The 17,371-nt window shown below is 36.6% G+C and overlaps 1 protein-coding gene across 5 annotated transcripts in view; it reads right to left on the bottom strand.

The window, feature by feature from the left end:
- CADM2 (cell adhesion molecule 2) overlaps nt 1-17,371 on the bottom strand; it is a 1,119,939-nt gene that overhangs the window by 555,172 nt on the left and 547,396 nt on the right. The window contains exon 1 of one of the 5 annotated variants that reach the window (XM_051859418.2): nt 14,599-15,372. The exons of the other annotated variants lie outside the window; for them this stretch is intronic. The gene's annotated coding sequence lies outside the window, so the exon portion shown is untranslated. Of the gene's footprint in view, nt 1-14,598; nt 15,373-17,371 lie in introns of those variants that run through there. 5 annotated transcript variants of the gene reach the window in all.

Genomic DNA, 17,371 nt, shown 5'->3' with positions numbered 1-17,371 from the left:
ATTTAGTACATAGTATGAACAAGGGATCAATAAACTGGTCCCATAAAGCTCCATAGTTTGTTGACCAATAGCTGTCTTGAAGGACAATATCTTATATAATTTATTGACTCATGATATCACATCAAGGGCAATTAAAAAGTCAGACTCCCACATCTGTGGTTTGTGCATCCTTAGATTCAGCCAACTGTGAATTGAAAATATTAAAACTATATGTTTGCAGGGAACATGTAAAATCTGGTTTTATCTTTTTATTGTTCCCTACACAATACAACAATCAGTTACATAGCATTTAAGTGGTATAAGGTATTATAAGTAATTCAGAAGTGATTTAAAGTACTCATATATGGTAGGATATATGTAGGTTATATGCAAATCTTATATCATTTTATATAAGTGACTTGAGCATTTGCAGATTTTGGTATTCTTAGATGTAGGGCAGGGGGGTCCTTGTGAATCTTCCACAGATGTCAAGGGATGACTGCATGTTATTAATAGCAAAAGGGTATAATAAAGAAGTAATAAATGTACGTGGTTGCCTATTTCTGAAGTGGCTATGAAAAAAACTTGAGATTTCATCTCTTTGTACTTTACTTCCTGATCTACATATTGAAGGCCATTAAGATAATCTCGAAAGAACTTTTACACTGGGACATTTAGGAAATGTAAGAAATCATTACTATTGATAATAAAACTCACTACTATATAAAAATGCACAAAAACATATCAGGGAGAAACGCAACAGGCATTTATATCTCTTATAACTCAGGTAATCAGTAACTTCATTTTTAAAAAAATACTAGAAGTTTTGATGTGTAATAGAATACTCAGATTGTGTCATAAGTAAACAATTGTTTTAATTATTCCTGAGAGATGGATACGCTTATTAATTTACTTTAGTACATTTTTGAAATCATGAGGATCTGATGGTATGTAAAATTCCATAAGTATGCTATTGCTTAGGAACTTGAAAGACTAAGCTTTCTTTCCTCATTCATTGAAGCACCATGAAGTACTAAAACTATAAAGTCAAATATGTTAAGGTTACATTCTGTCAAAAATTCAATTTAATGGGAGAGTTTTACTTGTAAAGTTACAAATCATATACATTTTTAAACTGTTTGGATATAAAGATTCTACATACAAAAGTATCACCAATCTTACTATTTAAAAATAACTAAATATGGATCTTAATACAGAAATAAATTAGGTTACAACATGCCTGCATAGCATAATTCAAATATAAACTCAGAAATAAATCCTGTTGGTTACCTTTCTATACTATCCAACTAGTATAATTAATGTTTTTAATACTTGAAACCTTGTTTTATTATCAAATGGTAAGTAATTTTATTATAAAGAGCTAAATGTTAGCATATTTATTCTTGTGGCTGTAATGCTATAAAAACATATTGTAGTACTTAATTCCTTAAGCATAATGTTACTTTTAATGAAAGACATGAATTACATATAACAATTATTGAAATAACCATGTCAACATTTAATTTTTCATGAAATACTTGCATATATCAGGTTAATTATCAATAATTCCAAAAACACAAAACCTGAGCACACTGAAGATCAAATATCAGAAGAATTTTTTTTCAAATTAAAATACAAACATTGAAATTCTTTTCTAAAAGCCTGTGCTATGTTCATTTTCCATTTCAACATATGCTGGTGAATTTTGACCTTGTATTATTGAAAGCAACCAGGAATGAGGCTGGAAAGTTAGTGTTGCATATCCTGGTCCTACTCACACATTCTAAATAGATGTCAAACTTATTCACATCACTAGGGCTGGTCAAACTTGTTTATATCATTTAGATCTTCTCTGAATTTGACTTTCCACTGACTTTCAGAGTTACAAGCTGAAGAGCAGCTAAATTAAGCAGAACAAAACAAACAGCACAAAGCAAAGGGAACACTGAAATCCAAATCTACCAGTTCAGTGAGCATATGGTGCTCTTCTCGCCAAACTCCAGATGCAGAATTGAAGTGTACAGAACAATAGATCCCATACAGTGACTGAGAAGGACAAATGCAAGTGGCATGGCTGACTCTTCTGTACATACCTGTCCTGACACCAGAAATGTTATAGCTACTATAATAAAAATTTTAATTTTCACTCACCTCCATTGAAAAACTTAAGCAAATTTATTTAACTGTAAAAGCATTGAGGACACTTGAGACAAGAGTAAAGATGTTCTTTAGAGGAAAAATAAGATTAAACTACAAACCTGAAATATCAGAAAAGACCACCAAAAAACAAGAAGAAAAATACCAGAGGTCTTTAGTCACTGCTTGGCTAGTGAAAATAAAACTAGTCAGAATGTAGACAATTGCTATATTCTTGATGTTTCCAATATTTACACTTTTGATATAATTTTTTTCTACACCTCTCTATGGTACTCCTTTCAGTAACTAGTGTACAAATAAAAATCTTTTAGCATAGTATGTAATATATCTGTAATATATTTTAAAATTCCTAAATTAATATTTACATTGGTTGCCAAGCACCTCTTCCATCAGTTTGTAATTATTGATGTTCAAACTCTATAATATCCACTGTCAAACATCAAGACAAAAGAAAAAATTAACAAATAAAGCCACCATGATTGCTACCCTAGCAGAAATTCTATAACTTGCCTACTTAACCTACACATCCGGAGTGTTTGAGAAACAAAAAGAAAACAAGCAGCTATCACCCTGTACCAGGTGTTTGAAATTTCTCTGGCCTGATTAGAGACTGTTCTCCCCTGTTTTTTCAAAACTTCTCAAATGGTTCTGCTGAGCAACAGAGAGAACTTGTTCTAAAGTCTCAAATGTTGTTTCAGTTCACCCAGTAATGATGTTGGGCATAGATTTTTCTCCTAGTCACCATAACAGCAACTTTTATTGTCTGTGATCAGTTCACAGTAAAGAAATGCCTTGTGTGTTGTGAACCTGCAAAAACACTTATACATATGGTATACATATTTATGAGCTTTCCACCAAAACACGAATTTAATAAAACTCATTTTATACTTCTGGTATTTTCTATTCTGTTCTATTTTTCTTTAATGCTATATATAAACATCACAACTATTAACTCATCCATGGGTCACGATCTTCAGTTTGAATATTACTGGGAAGTTCTTATTCACATGTGAAGCATTCTACATGAATATACTATACCCTAATAAAATTAGTGCAACAGAGGGGAAATTATCTTTGTCAAATCTAGATCTTCCATTTATCATGTTAGTTATGTATATAGTATTTCAAAAAACTAAGTTTCAGTGAGCACGTGTATTAACCAAGTGCTAGCGACAGTTTCACAGCTAAATTACACACACTACCTACCATTTGGACTCATCACACGTTTCTTGAAGGAAAAGTGTCAGAACATTGAGGGTACTTTTACATATTTATCATTTGACCTGATTAAGTTCAATTTTTCAAACATGTGAGTGAAGAAATACACAACATGGTGTTAAAAACACGCAATTATGTGTTAACTATTCAAGTATTGCCTAACACTAAAATAAAAATACTCTAAACACTCAGCAAATTCCTTCAAAAATAAAGAAAAAATGATGCCACTGTAATCTAGCTTGCATCACATTCACATGAAATGAAAATAAACATTGTCTAAACCAATGAAATCTAACTTTCTACCATTAATTTCTATGTAATGAACAAATTGCTTAGCATTCTACAGTGTACTGGGTATGAAATTCTAATATTTCTTTAAATCATCATGTTAAAATTATTACAACTATTTTGGCAATGTCTTGGATTTCCAGAGCACATTTTCCAACATAAGAATAGTTACTCAAATCCAGAGGTTAAAACACCAAAATAAAATCCAGATATGTAATGATTACTCCTTTCAATATACTTAGTAAAAATCTCAACATACAGCCATTTAAATATTTTTAGCAGTTCACCCAGTTTTCCTAACTCCACTAGTTTTCCTGGTTGCCACTTTTTCATATAAAAATATTTGAATAAGCAAAAAATCTTTTTATATTAGGAGTATAGTAAGGTATGCGTAGGTAGAGTATCATGGCTGGAAATGCAGAAACGTCTCAATCTCTTCTAAAGCTGATAACAGACTTGCAAAAGAAAACAAAAAACTTCTCTGTGATCTATATCCCCCTTTTGAAAAAGTCACTTAAATAAATCTCCAAAAAAAAAGGTTGTGTCATGAGGTAATGGGGAAGTACTTTCTGTTGACATAAACAGTAATTGATAAGGTTTTCTTGAATACTTTTATGGAAATACTGATGTATTGCACTCAGGATTCCTAGTTAGCTCTCATTTCCTTTCAACTTTTGCCTCTGGATAAGCTCAACTATTCCCAGGAAGAAACACTGATCAAGTACATTTGTCATGCGAGCAACTATAATAAGGTAATTCATCATAGTCTGTCAGAGTTTTATTCTAGAAAGACTGCTGCATTTTTATCCTCACTTAAAAATCTGCTGTCACTCCTGCTGAAAGTTTGGTAGACATTTTGGACATGTTTAAAAGCCCTTCCAAACTGATAGTGGCAGATAATTAAGTTATCAACTATCAAAGCTCCTTTTTTTCTTCTTTTTTCCTACAATATGTATGACACCATGAACCCATGTGGCTGGTTTAATCTGACCTGTTCAAGGACTATGATCCCCTGTTCCCTTCCCTTTTCTTTCTTAAGAGTAGCCAATGACCAAAGTAATTCACAATGACAAATGAAGCCTTTCTCTAGAGTCTAATTGAGCAATTTTGTTTTCCTTGCAGGACCTGAAATCCACAACATTCTGAACACCATTCACTAAGGTGGCAAGAAACACCAGTTACAAGAAAACTAGGCGGATAAAGGGTTTCTAAAGAACAAATAAATAAACTCTGTGTCAGTGTACCATGTTATATCTCAATAGTATTTCTTGTCATTCAATCCGTCTCCTCAATTACTTACTCCATGTGTGTCCTTTGCTGGAAAACCCTTTCAATGAAGTCTCATTCTGATGCGAATGTTACTGAATCCTAAAGTCTCAGCTGCTATTCTCTCAATCTCTTTTCTAGTACTTCCTGCTTAATTCAGAGTTTAAACTTAGATGTTTCTTAAAAGAATACACAAATCAGACTTCTCTCAATTTAATCACATCTTTGTGAACTACTTTAAAATACATTTAAGAAAAGAAATGAGACATCATTAGTGGTTAATGACTGCAAAAAAATGGGCATTATTCACATAAAATACACATTTATATCATTAACCAATTATCAAACCCAAGAACATGTTTTCATTAGTAACAAAGCATTGCCCAGGTAATTTTAAACTAAGGTACACGTACATATATGTGTATTTATATATACATATATATATATATAAAATTTAATAGCTATGCTAAAGAAAACATGGTATACATGTAATTGCATATACATCTAAGCATAAAAAGTATTTTAATTATTTTTGTTCTCTTATTAATTTGAATTTAAGTGGTCTGCCACAATAGACATTTTTCATGTCATAATCAATGAAATTTCAAAAACCCAGAAGCTCTAATACTCTTACAATTTCTTATTCTCTCATCCTAAAATATTTACTGAGTACCTACTGTCTTCACAGTACTATATATATATATATTTTTTTTTTTTTTTTTTTTTTGGACAGGCAGAGTGGATAGTGAGAGAGAGAGACAGAGAGAAAGGTCTTCCTTTGCCCTTGGTTCACCCTCCAATGGCCACCGCGGCCGGCACGCTGCGGCGGGCACACCGTGCTGATCTGATGGCAGGAGTCAGGAGCTTATCCTGGTCTCCCATGGGGTGCAGGGCCCAAGCACTTGGGCCATCCTCCACTGCACTCCCTGGCCACAGCAGAGAGCTGGCCTGGAAGAGGGGCAACCGGGACAGAATCCGGTGCCCCGACCAGGACTAGAACCCAGTGTGCGGCGCCGCTAGGCGGGAGGATTAGCCTATTGAGCCGCGGCGCCGGCCAACGGTACTATTTTCATCTCAAGGAAAGCTTAATAAACTTCAACAGGAAATACTTGCTTTTCTGATTTAACATAGAATGGTAACATTGGTGAAAATGGTTTACTCTGCCTCTGAAACCATTCACATGGAATCTAACACATCACTATCATTCTGCTCAGTCTTTACCTATCTTTTCAAAAAGAAAAGATTTCAAACTTTCTAAGTGACTGATATTTAATGTCAACCTCACAAGTGAAGTAAATGCTAAATTATCCTAATTGCCACATTTTCATAAATCCTCTGTGATTGCTTTGACCAAATCATTTAAGGCTTGATATAAAGACTTGAAAATAAGTAAGACTGAATTGAAATAATAATGTGGATTTCTGATTGCTTGCAAACTCAATGGAAGCTCTTTTTCTGAATGTATAATCCCTCTGAACATGTTTAAAATATTGGAGTTCACCTAATCTAAGATTATATGCAAATGCATAAAATCTAAAAAGTAAATGGCAACATTGGTAAATACAGAGTATTTTAACAAAGTTCAAATTTATGATTTTTTAAAGATTTATTTATTTGAAAGTCATTGTTTCAGAGAGGGAGAGATAGAGAAAGAATCTTATATCTGTTGGCTCACTCCCAGCAAGGGTCAGTGCAGGCGCTTCATACAGGTCTCCCAGGTGGGTGACAGCAGCCCAAGCACTTGACCCATTTTCTGCTGCTTTTCCCAGGCCATTAACAGACAGCTGGATCAGAAGTGGAGCGGGGGGGGGGGGGGGGGGGGACACAAACCAAGACCCATATCAAATGCCAGCATTACAGAAAGCGGCTTTATGTGCTATGCTACAAAGCTGGCCCCTAGACGTAATTATTTTTCTTCATTTGCCAATATATGAATAAATTCTATCATCCATGTTATATCATTAGTCTATTCACCAATATACTGACCAATAAATTACGAGCTGAATCAAAAAGCCAAGTCTTTTTATATAACATTACTAAATCATATTAATAAAGCTAATTGTGGAACTTAGCAATATTCCACTCATAAAATCAGTTTTTTAAGAAATTTTAATGTTTGGTTTTCCAAAAAAAGTCACTAGCTATTATATATATATAGTTTTCTATATACCTAGATATATATATCTATATATAGATATATCTATATACATTTTTAGTTTGCATGACAAGTATTTTGAAAATTCTAGTAAAGATGCTGGATATCAATAAAAGCAGTCTTAACTTAGTAGCTTGTTAGAGGAATCAGAAATAATGAAATCTTCAAAAGACAGTCCAGAAGTCACCATGAGCAATGTCCATGCTACAATAACTATCAAGAAAGAATATTGGGCCGGCGCCGCGGCTCACTAGGCTAATCCTCCACCAGTGGTGCCGGCACACCGGGTTCTAGTCCCGGTCTGGGCGCTGGATTCTGTCCCAGTTGCCCCTCTTCCAGGCCAGCTCTCTGCTGTGGCCAGGGAGTGCAGTGGAGGATGGCCCAAGTGCTTGGGCCCTGCACCCCATGGGAGACCAGGGTAAGTACCTGGCTCCTGCCATCGGATCAGCGCGGTGCGCCGGCCACGGCGGCCATTGGAGGGTGAACCAACAGCAAAAGGAAGACCTTTCTCTCTGTCTCTCTCTCTCACTGTCCACTCTGCCTGTCAAAAAAAAAAAAAAAAAAAAAAAGAATATTTAAAATCATCCTTCCTTTTTCCAAAGATACCTGAAAAAGGTATTTGGACCAAATCCAAAGAAAAATTCACTTTTTTAGAAGTATTTAAATTAAAATGTGCAAGCTTATTATTTATAATACATAAAATTTAAATATTTTATGTTTTTATTAGAGTAATAAAATGCATTAATAACAATTGATAAAAATTGTTAAAGTAACATTAATGTCAACTTTCACACACAATGAATTTGTATTGCCAAGGCTGCTAATGAGAATATCAGAATTTAAAATTGAGACAATTTTGTGTCTCTATCTGAACAATAAATCTACTAAGATCTTTACTGCAGCTTAACTAGTAGATCTTTAAAGACTTGACCTTTTTCACAGACCAAAAATCACATAGCCAGGAAAATCAAACATTACCTGTTTGTAAAACTCACTAAAAAAGAACACAAATTTCCTGTGAAAATGTTGCATCATCACTTGTATTTATTTTTTTATACTCTTTCCGTCACACTGTCTTTAAAGAATAGCAGTGTGCTTTGTTTGTGCTATTGTGATTGCTGTGGTTTTGTGTTTTAGAGAGAAGTAGTACAAAAATCTCAAAATATGTGATACAATTCAAATGTTTAAGTACAACGTTTCCAATTATAGTCAGAATATGCAATCTCAGGTACTAAAACTCAGAACTGGTACTCAACATATTTGTATCAGTGCTGTTGCTCTTCCAACAATAGCGTAAATCAACAAAATGTCACTTTTCTGAATCTAATATACATGAAAACACTTTCATTTCCTAAAATTTAAAATGTTGTAATTATTTATTTATTAGTATTTAATTATTTAATTCTATGTTTATTTTGGGGGGATATTTATTTATGAGAAAGAGAGAAAGAAACAGAGTGCTCTGGCTGATTCACTCTCCAAATGTCTGCAATAGCCTGGCCTAGGCCAGACCAAAGCCAGGAGCTGGGATGTCAACCCAGATCTCTCTCTTGGGTGACAAGGACCCACGTACTTCATCCATCACAAGGTGATACATTAGCTGGAAGGCAGAATCAATCAAAGCCAGGCACTCTACTGTGGAACGCTGCCGTCTTTACTGAGAGGCCAGATGCTGGCTCCAACTTTGCTTCTTTTTTAAGTAATATATTTTACTCTCAAATACTCAGTAAAACTGCCTGCCTATTAAACACACACACACACACACATACACACACAGACAATAGTCATTATTCATAGTTCTGTCTTATAAAGTCACCATGGACACTTGTGCATAATAAGCCACGCTCTTTGGGAAAACACAAGATTGGATTCTTTTGAACCCCTGGTCAAATATGTTTGTCAGTCTGTTCATATTAACTTTGCTTTATTTGTGTTTCTGTTTAAAGCTACTTTATGTGATACGTAGTTCTGGAAATTATATGCAGCATTATTTGTAATAAAATAGCATCTGCAATTGGCTTAGATTTTTGCTGACTGAATAACATGACTGGACCTTTCTTTGCTTTCAGTGTCACAAGAGTGTTCTCTCTAGGCTTTTTAAAACCAGCTGCAATGACACAAATCCACAAATTGAACTGTTTTCCGTCTTTGCCTTAGTCTCCTTGTGCACCACAGATGTACTTCAGCACTTTCCAGAGCAGTCTTACGTACATCTCATGAATTTTGTCTTACCACATTATTGATCTATTAACATTTAATTCATAGATAACAGCATTATAATTTAAAACCCAAAGGAAGCTTCTCTAGCAGCACTTTTGTTTTCTTCACAAGAGCCTTGAAAAACATTTTGCAAGCAGGAACACAAGACAACACTTTAACACAATGCACATGCAAGAGTTATCTGTACCCCCATGCTTACAGCAGTTCAATTTACAATAGCTATGTTATGGAATCAACCCAAATATCTGTCAACTGGAGACTTGATAAAGAAATTATGGGATATGTACACCATTGGAATACTACACAGCGATTAAAAAGAAATCCTGTCATTTGCAACAAAATGGATGTAACTGGATAATTAGTGAAATAAGCCAGTCTCAAAAGGACAAATGCCATATGTTCTCCACGATCTGTGGTAACAAATAAAGCACCTAAAAGATAATCTGTAAAAGTGAAATTGACATTTTGAGATGCAATGACTGAACAGCCCTTGTCTCAACTGTGGAGGAGTAGTTGTTTTTTCTTTTTTTTTTTTTTCATATTATTTGTTGAACACTTTACTTAGTATAAAGTTGATCTTATGAGTATAAGTTACTTGAAAATAGATCTTTGTAAAAAGTAAGAATGGGAATAGGAGAGGGAGGAGAAAGAAGGGTGAGAGTGCGGGTGGGAGGGCAGGCAGAGTAGGAAAAATCACTATGTTCCTAAATTTGTACTTATGAAATACATAAAGTTCATATATGTTAAATAAAAGGTTTCTGAGAAAAATAATTTTTATGTTGGAGAAACAAGGTAGATGATCTGAGACCAAGCCACACATGCAATATCTAAATTGGTAATGCAGGACTTTCCCTTTCGTCTTGAATTCCTTTGGGCCACCTGCCATTGTACTTTTATCTAAATGAGGAAACAACCGAGAGTGTGAGTCCTTCCCTGTGCAAGTTTGTAAATCATTCCAAGGTTATATTTAAGTGATTTAGTAGTATGTCTGTTCTTTAAATTATCTGCCTCACTGATCCTTTCAAAAATACAGTTCATCGAACATGGAGTGAATACAGATATCCATGGGAGAGGAGAAAATTAACATTAGTTGTAGCTCTGAAGAGTGTCACTGCCTGCTTCCTTACAACCAATATCTATTTCTCTTTCAACTTTTTGCACACTATGTAGATGGAATTAAATTTATAGGTGGTAATGGTTAAACTCACTTGACTTTCATTGTAGATTTATCTGATTTGGAAATGTACCAACACAGGAGCACACTCATATATAACACACCAAAAAGGGAAATCACTCACTCTGTCTCACACACACACACAAAACTCACATTCACAGAGGAGAGAAAGAGAAAAAAATTAGGAAAAATGAACTATCAACTAATTATTGATATATGGTAATGGTAAAACAGTAAAACATAATACTTTCAAACATATAAATCGTGTCTAATGCTTTCTCCCTATTCATCTTTTGGTTGATTGGCATTCAGCAGTGTGACATCAGCAGAGACCTACAAGAGAATTATAGCAATGCATTTTCCCTAGGGCCACCATTTACACTATAAATTATGAATGCATTATTATGCTGCCACTTTGGTTTTGAAGAGCTTATGTTAATTAAAGGCTAAGAAAGCACACAGGAGGCACAATTACTTCTAATTAAGATTAAAATAATGCAGCATGTCAATATAGTCCTCAATGGGAGTGATGACTTAATGTGTCACCTCATTTCTTGTCTTTGTAATACAGCCATGTTGAATGCTTGTTTCCCGTTTCTTGCCTTTTTAGGAGATAAACCTCAAGGTCACTCAGAGATCAACTTTTTGTCTGACATATTGCTGTATACAAGCAATTACAAAATATACCCTTTGTAATAAGTGTTTTAGTTTCTGAAATAGATATGAAAGCAAGAATTGATGTTTTAGGAAAAAGAAATGATGCTGTCTATGATTATCTAAATTTTTTACTAAAATTGAGACTTTTTTATAAGCTTAAGTAAAATAAGAAGCATAAGGCGAATGAACTTGAACCATATTATAAGACAAAGATATTTAGCTATGGTATTTTTTTTTTTTTTTTTTTTTTTTTTTTTTTTTTGACAGGCAGAGTGGACAGTGAGAGAGAGAGACAGAGAGAAAGGTCTTCCTTTGCCGTTGGTTCACCCTCCAATGGCCGCCGCGGCTGGCGCGTTGCGGCCGGCGCACCGCGCTGATCCGATGGCAGGAGCCAGGAGCCAGGTGCTTTTCCTGGTTTCCCATGGGGTGCAGGGCCCAAGCACCTGGGCCATCCTCCACTGCACTCCCTGGCCACAGCAGAGAGCTGGCCTGGAAGAGGGGCAACCGGGACAGAATCCGGCGCCCCGACCGGGACTAGAACCCGGTGTGCCGGCGCCGCAAGGCGGAGGATTAGCCTAGTGAGCCGCGGCGCCGGCCCTAGCTATGGTATTTTTTAATGTGAGATTTTAAATTTTGTTTAAATTTTATTTCTCTCATTTTAAAATTAATAAACTTTTCTTTCAACTTAAAAGTAAGCTGAACTGATTTTTTTATCTGTTTCTTACTAATTTGCTACAAAAGTGTATATTACATAATTGAGTCAACTTTGTTTCTTTAATTTAGAATAAACTTAATTTCCCAATGTTAGTAAAGTTTCCCAAGAAAAACGGGTTATTCTATGTTGTTAGCAAATGTTATTTTTCTGTAAAACATTAAAACCTCTGACTCACGACATTTCCAGGCCATAAACCTTTAGATTTTGCTGTTTTGTTGCTACATGTGAGGATTTATTCCTCGATGAGATAAAATTTGTCATAAGACTGTAAAAGGCAATTTCCATTAAAAAGAAAACTTTTCCTTCCATTTTATTTGTGAGGAGAAATCACACCTCACCTAGGGATATGCTCAGGTGACATTTTCTTTCATTCCTGCCAGGAGTGCAAACCTCAGAGCTGGAGAGAGATCTAAATGTTTAATTTTGTCACACCAGCAACCCAATAAACATGCAAAGCAGGGACCACATTCCTGAGGACAGGTGAGCAGCACAGAAGCCTCAGGGAACTCAAAGCCGTCTATGCGTAGATGGGCAATGCCCAAGTTAACAACGCTGTGGCTGGAGCAGAGTTGAAAAACACAAAGTCACAAGGAAGAAAGTATAATTAAAATTTTTCACTGACCGTTTACTTCACTTTAATTGGCAACTTCACACCTGCACTTGCTTTAATGGAAAATATTCCATTTTTAACAGGAAACAAGGTTCGTTCAAAGATCATGCCCATAAAATTACATAAGAAAAAAATGTGCAGGGTGAGATAAAAAAAAAAAAAAAACACAAAATTCAATGCCCATTGATATGTACAATAAAGACTGAAACACAACTTATTTTAATTGTACACGTTTGGACAGATGTAATTATTAGCTATGTCAGGACAGAGAAACTTAAACACATGGGGAAATAATAGAGAATTAAATGTGCAAGGAAAGGACTGACTCAATTTTAGTTGGTAACCACCAAAATTTCATTTGGAAAAACCTTAAAACCACAAAGTCTCTTGAAATGAAACTAAGCTGACTGATCCTCTTCTGCTTGAATTGGATGCCAGAATATATTGAAACTACTTTAAAATGATTGTATCTGCGAATATCACTAATATGATTTGCAAAAACTACATTTTAGCACACCCAACTAAAATCAGAATCAATAATAAACAATTTGGTCTGGCTTTTGTTAGATAGAAATGTTTTATGTGGGTATCTGAAGGCCATAACTAATGGCTTCTTGCTAACCAAAATTCTCTCTAGGTCCCTGTGGACTGGTTAATAGTTTCTAATTTATAGAAGGTATAAAAATATAAATAGTCTATTACCAGAATGAGTAAGGGATTACATGCTACCTTTCTCTTTCTTATCAACCCTGGCTTACACAGATAGTTCTTTTATTGTCTGCCAGAATTTTGGAACCATTAGTATTGCTTCTGTTTTGATATGTTAATTTCCAGATATACTGGCAAAGTGATATGTATTGATGACACCTATTAATTCAAATAATTTTCCATGTTGAACATTGTGTTTGCTACATTATGGCACTCATTAAAATGATATGTGGATAATTTTATTCCATATAGAATATCTCTCTACCTGGTAACATTCCATTTGTAGAGAGAAATGTCTTGCTTATACTTATGTATCAAGAAGGGGAAGAAATCAATAAATGTATCCCAACTGTAAAATTTTCAATAAGTTAAATAAATTATTCCAGATATTATTTTAATGCTTCTGTTTAAAATTAACATTTTTTTGGAGAGGGGGTGGAACAGATGTTTGGCTTAGAGTTTAAGATATACAAATCCTAAAAATCCAGTATCAAAGTACTTGAGTTCAAGTCCTGGCTCCACTCTTGATTTCAGTTTCCTGCTAATGTGCACCGTGGGAGCAGCAGATAATGGCTCAAGTGCTCTCTTGTTTGGGTTCTCCCGTAGTGGCTAGGGGTAAGGCAGAGCGGAGTCACAACACATACACTAGGAGTCAGGTGAAAGCAGGCTAGAGGTGAGCAGCCCACAGACTCCTTCAGGAAATGCATGTTCTTATATAGCCGAGGCAGCCAATCCGATCAGAGGGAGAGCCATACCGTAACCAATCACTGCTTGTTGCTAAGCAGAGTCCTTTGCCAGGTGGATCCCAACACCATTCACTGTACAGCTGAGCTCGCATCTCGCTCGTTCGCCAGCACCATCTTGACATGGTCTGCTCATTCCACATTTCCCCCTTTTCATTTATTTTTGAGCAAAAGGAGGTATGATTCATGGCCATACCATTGTTGACCCCATTTCCATGTGGACTCTTCATGCAGTTGTGCCTGTCTTAGGTTGTCCCCCAGGGGATCTTACCCATCATTGACTAACCAGTCCTCAAAACAGGAGACCACAGGAGTGCTTGCTCAACTGGGGGCAAGAATGAGGGAGGATGGTAATCAGGAGTGGTATGACAGTATGTAGGCTGTAGGCTGTTCCAGCGGCTGACTGGAGTTAGCGAGGCATAAAACTGTAGTGGATGTGGCTGTGAGCAGTTAACTCAGGGTGGAATGTTAGGTTGGCAGTTTGACAGTTGGTAGCAGGTGGAAACCTGATGAGGGACAGGAAAAGAAGGCTTCATGGCCAGGTGAATGGAAAGAAGAGGGGCCTGGAGGTGGCGTTACACCTCCAGACGGTGGGTGTGTTCCTATCACTGTGTCGCCCTGACCAAGGACAAGGAAAGGGCCTAGGAGGGAGTTCTGTGCTCGCCCTCACAGAACTGTCAGCGCACAAAACACCAAGGGGCCGCTTACCGAATCTCTAGGGGGACACTCGCAAAGTCCGAAACTCACTCACGGGTGAACCCATGTTGGGTGCCAGATGTTGTCTCGTTTGGTTCTCCCGTGGTGGTTGGGGGTAAGGCAGCACGGAGTCACAACACAGATTCCAGGAGTCGGGTGAAAGCAGGCTACAGGCGAGCAGCCCACAGACTCCTTTATTTCAGGAAGTACATGTGCTTATATAGCTGAGGCAGCCAATCCCGTCAGAGGGAGGGCCATGCCATAACCAATCTCAGCCTGTTGCTAAGCAGACTCCTCGGCCAGGTGGATCCTGACGCCATTCTCTGTGCAGCTGGGCGTGCATCTGGCTCCTTCGCCAGCATCATCTTGGTGCAGCCTGCTCATTTCACCACAAAGACCTGGCTCCACTCCTGATGCCAGTTTCCAGCCAATGTGCACCGTGGAAGCAGCAGGCAATGGCTCAAGTGGTTGTGTCACTGCCACCCACATATGGGAGACTCAGACTGACTTCCCAGTTTCTGGCTTGAAGGTGGGTTAAACCCAGGCTTTGTGGGTATTTGGGCATGAACCAGCTGGTAGAAACTCCCTGTTTCTTTCTTTCCATTTCCTTGCCTCTCATAAATAAATAAATTTTCAAAAAGAACGTTTGGGAGCACACTGCTATTTCTCAAAAGATAAGAAAACAGGAATTTGCTGCCTTCTAAACTTTTCTGAAAATCAGAATGTAACAAATGATATAAGTAGAGGTTGACCTAACAGAGTAAATGAGTAATCTTTTCACCATGGCAGAGGCTCATGGCTTCTCTGACAAAGGATTACATGAAGTTAAGCAGATGAAACCTGTAGGTGGTTGGAGGAGTGGATGTGTGACCGCTGCTGGTACCTTGCCAGGAACAGATGAAGCAGAAATGAAGACATAATGAAGCTTGTCACACAATCTAAATAAATTTTCTTAAATGTCTTCGAAAAATAACTTCAGAAGTTATTTATGCCACATATGCTCACATGATGTGATACCCCATTTCGTGATTATTTTTATACTTACAATTTATCAGAAAAAAACACTATGAAGCAAATTAATTCCCCATGAAACAGAAGCTATAATTTTATGGAAATAAGTTCAAGTTAACAAACTAAACAATCTCCTTGACATTTGTATGATACTTTTTTATTGGCTTATTACATTAAAATTTTCCTGATCTCAACAACCCTACTGTACCCATTCTGTTCAGAATGGCACAGGTTTATCTCTCAGCCATCATATAGCTGCAGGCATGGTTGGTCCAATATGCTATATTTTTAGGGCTCTTTCTGATATAAGGCTAGGGCTTTCCATGTTTGCTCTGAAAATGAACAAAATATCACAAATATCAAACACATTTGTCATCTGCACAGGGCACTCTACCAGCTTCAATTTATTTGATGCAGTGCATGATTTGTGGACCTTGAGGGTCTGAAGAAAATGCTTCGACTGAAAGTGACAAATGGTAATCTAAGTATTCTGAAAGCAATTCAGGCAAGAAACATATTTCTTTTAAATATCTAAAATGCACTTTAAATAAAAATAAATTAAATCTACATCTACCTAGATTTGGCCTATAAATGACTTTCCTATTGTGTGTTTGTGTGTGTGTGCACATGCATGCAGCTGTTTGAATTCAAAGATATTTGTACTAGACTATTTTTCCTTTTAAAAACTAAAGATTTGACACTTTTCCTTGGAAAAGGCAGACCACATGTGTGTTTTAAGGACTTTGAATGGCAGTCGTATTTGAGAGGCATTTATTGTGAGACACCTCAGAAATAGTCAATACTTTGTGATACATAACAGAAATAAGAGTGGATACTTGAAACACAGCTGATGGGCAGGGTGTCTGGCCAAGGTTAAGATGTGGGTTAGGATGCCAACATCCCATGTTGGATGAGTCCCATATTGGAGAGTGACTGAGTTTGATACCCAGCTCCATCCTGCAGGTTCCTGCTAACTTCCCACTAATGCAGACCCTAGGAGCCAGCAGTGATGGCTCAAGTGATTGGGTTCCTGTCACCTACCCATGTAGACCTGGACTGAGTTCCTGATTTCATGGGGAGTCAACCAGTGGAGATGAGAGCTCTCCTTCTATCTCCATACACAAACTAGTGTCTGCTAATACTAACTGATAGAATCAAAAAGGGAGAGAACGATCCATCATGGGAAGCAGGATACACAGCAGACTCCTAGAAGGGCAGATGTCCTAAATAGCACTCTGGCCTCAGAATCAGCCCTTAAGGCATTCGGATATGGCTGAAGAGCCCATGAGAGTATTTTAGGCATGGAAAGCCAAGACACAGTGGGGAAAAAAAAAGAGAAGACCTAATGAAAGATCTCTGGGAGTGAGATCCCAGTGGAAAGAATGGGCCATCAAAGAAGGAGGTACCTTTCTCTGAAGGGAGGAGAGAACTTCCACTTTGACTATGACCCTGTCGGAATAAGATGTAAGTCAGCGAACTCAAAAGGCTTCCATAGCCTTGGCAACTCATGACTAGAGCCTAGGGAGATTACTGACACCATAAACAAGAGTGTCAAATTGTTAAGTCAACAACAGGAGTCACTGTGTACTTAATTCTCATGTGGGATCTGTCCTTAATGTATTGTCCATTGTGAAGTAATGCTATAACTAGTACTGAAACAGAATTTTACACTTTGTGTTTCTGTGTGGGTGCAAACTGATGAAATCTTTACTTAATATATTCTGTATATATTATATATAAATATAATATATACATAATAATATATAATGTATTA

Source organism: Oryctolagus cuniculus, chromosome 4 (genome assembly GCF_964237555.1).
Source record: "Oryctolagus cuniculus chromosome 4, mOryCun1.1, whole genome shotgun sequence".
Lineage (NCBI taxonomy): Eukaryota > Metazoa > Chordata > Mammalia > Lagomorpha > Leporidae > Oryctolagus > Oryctolagus cuniculus.
Note: the sequence above shows the minus strand (reverse complement) of the source record. Positions and strands in the feature narration are given on the sequence as shown.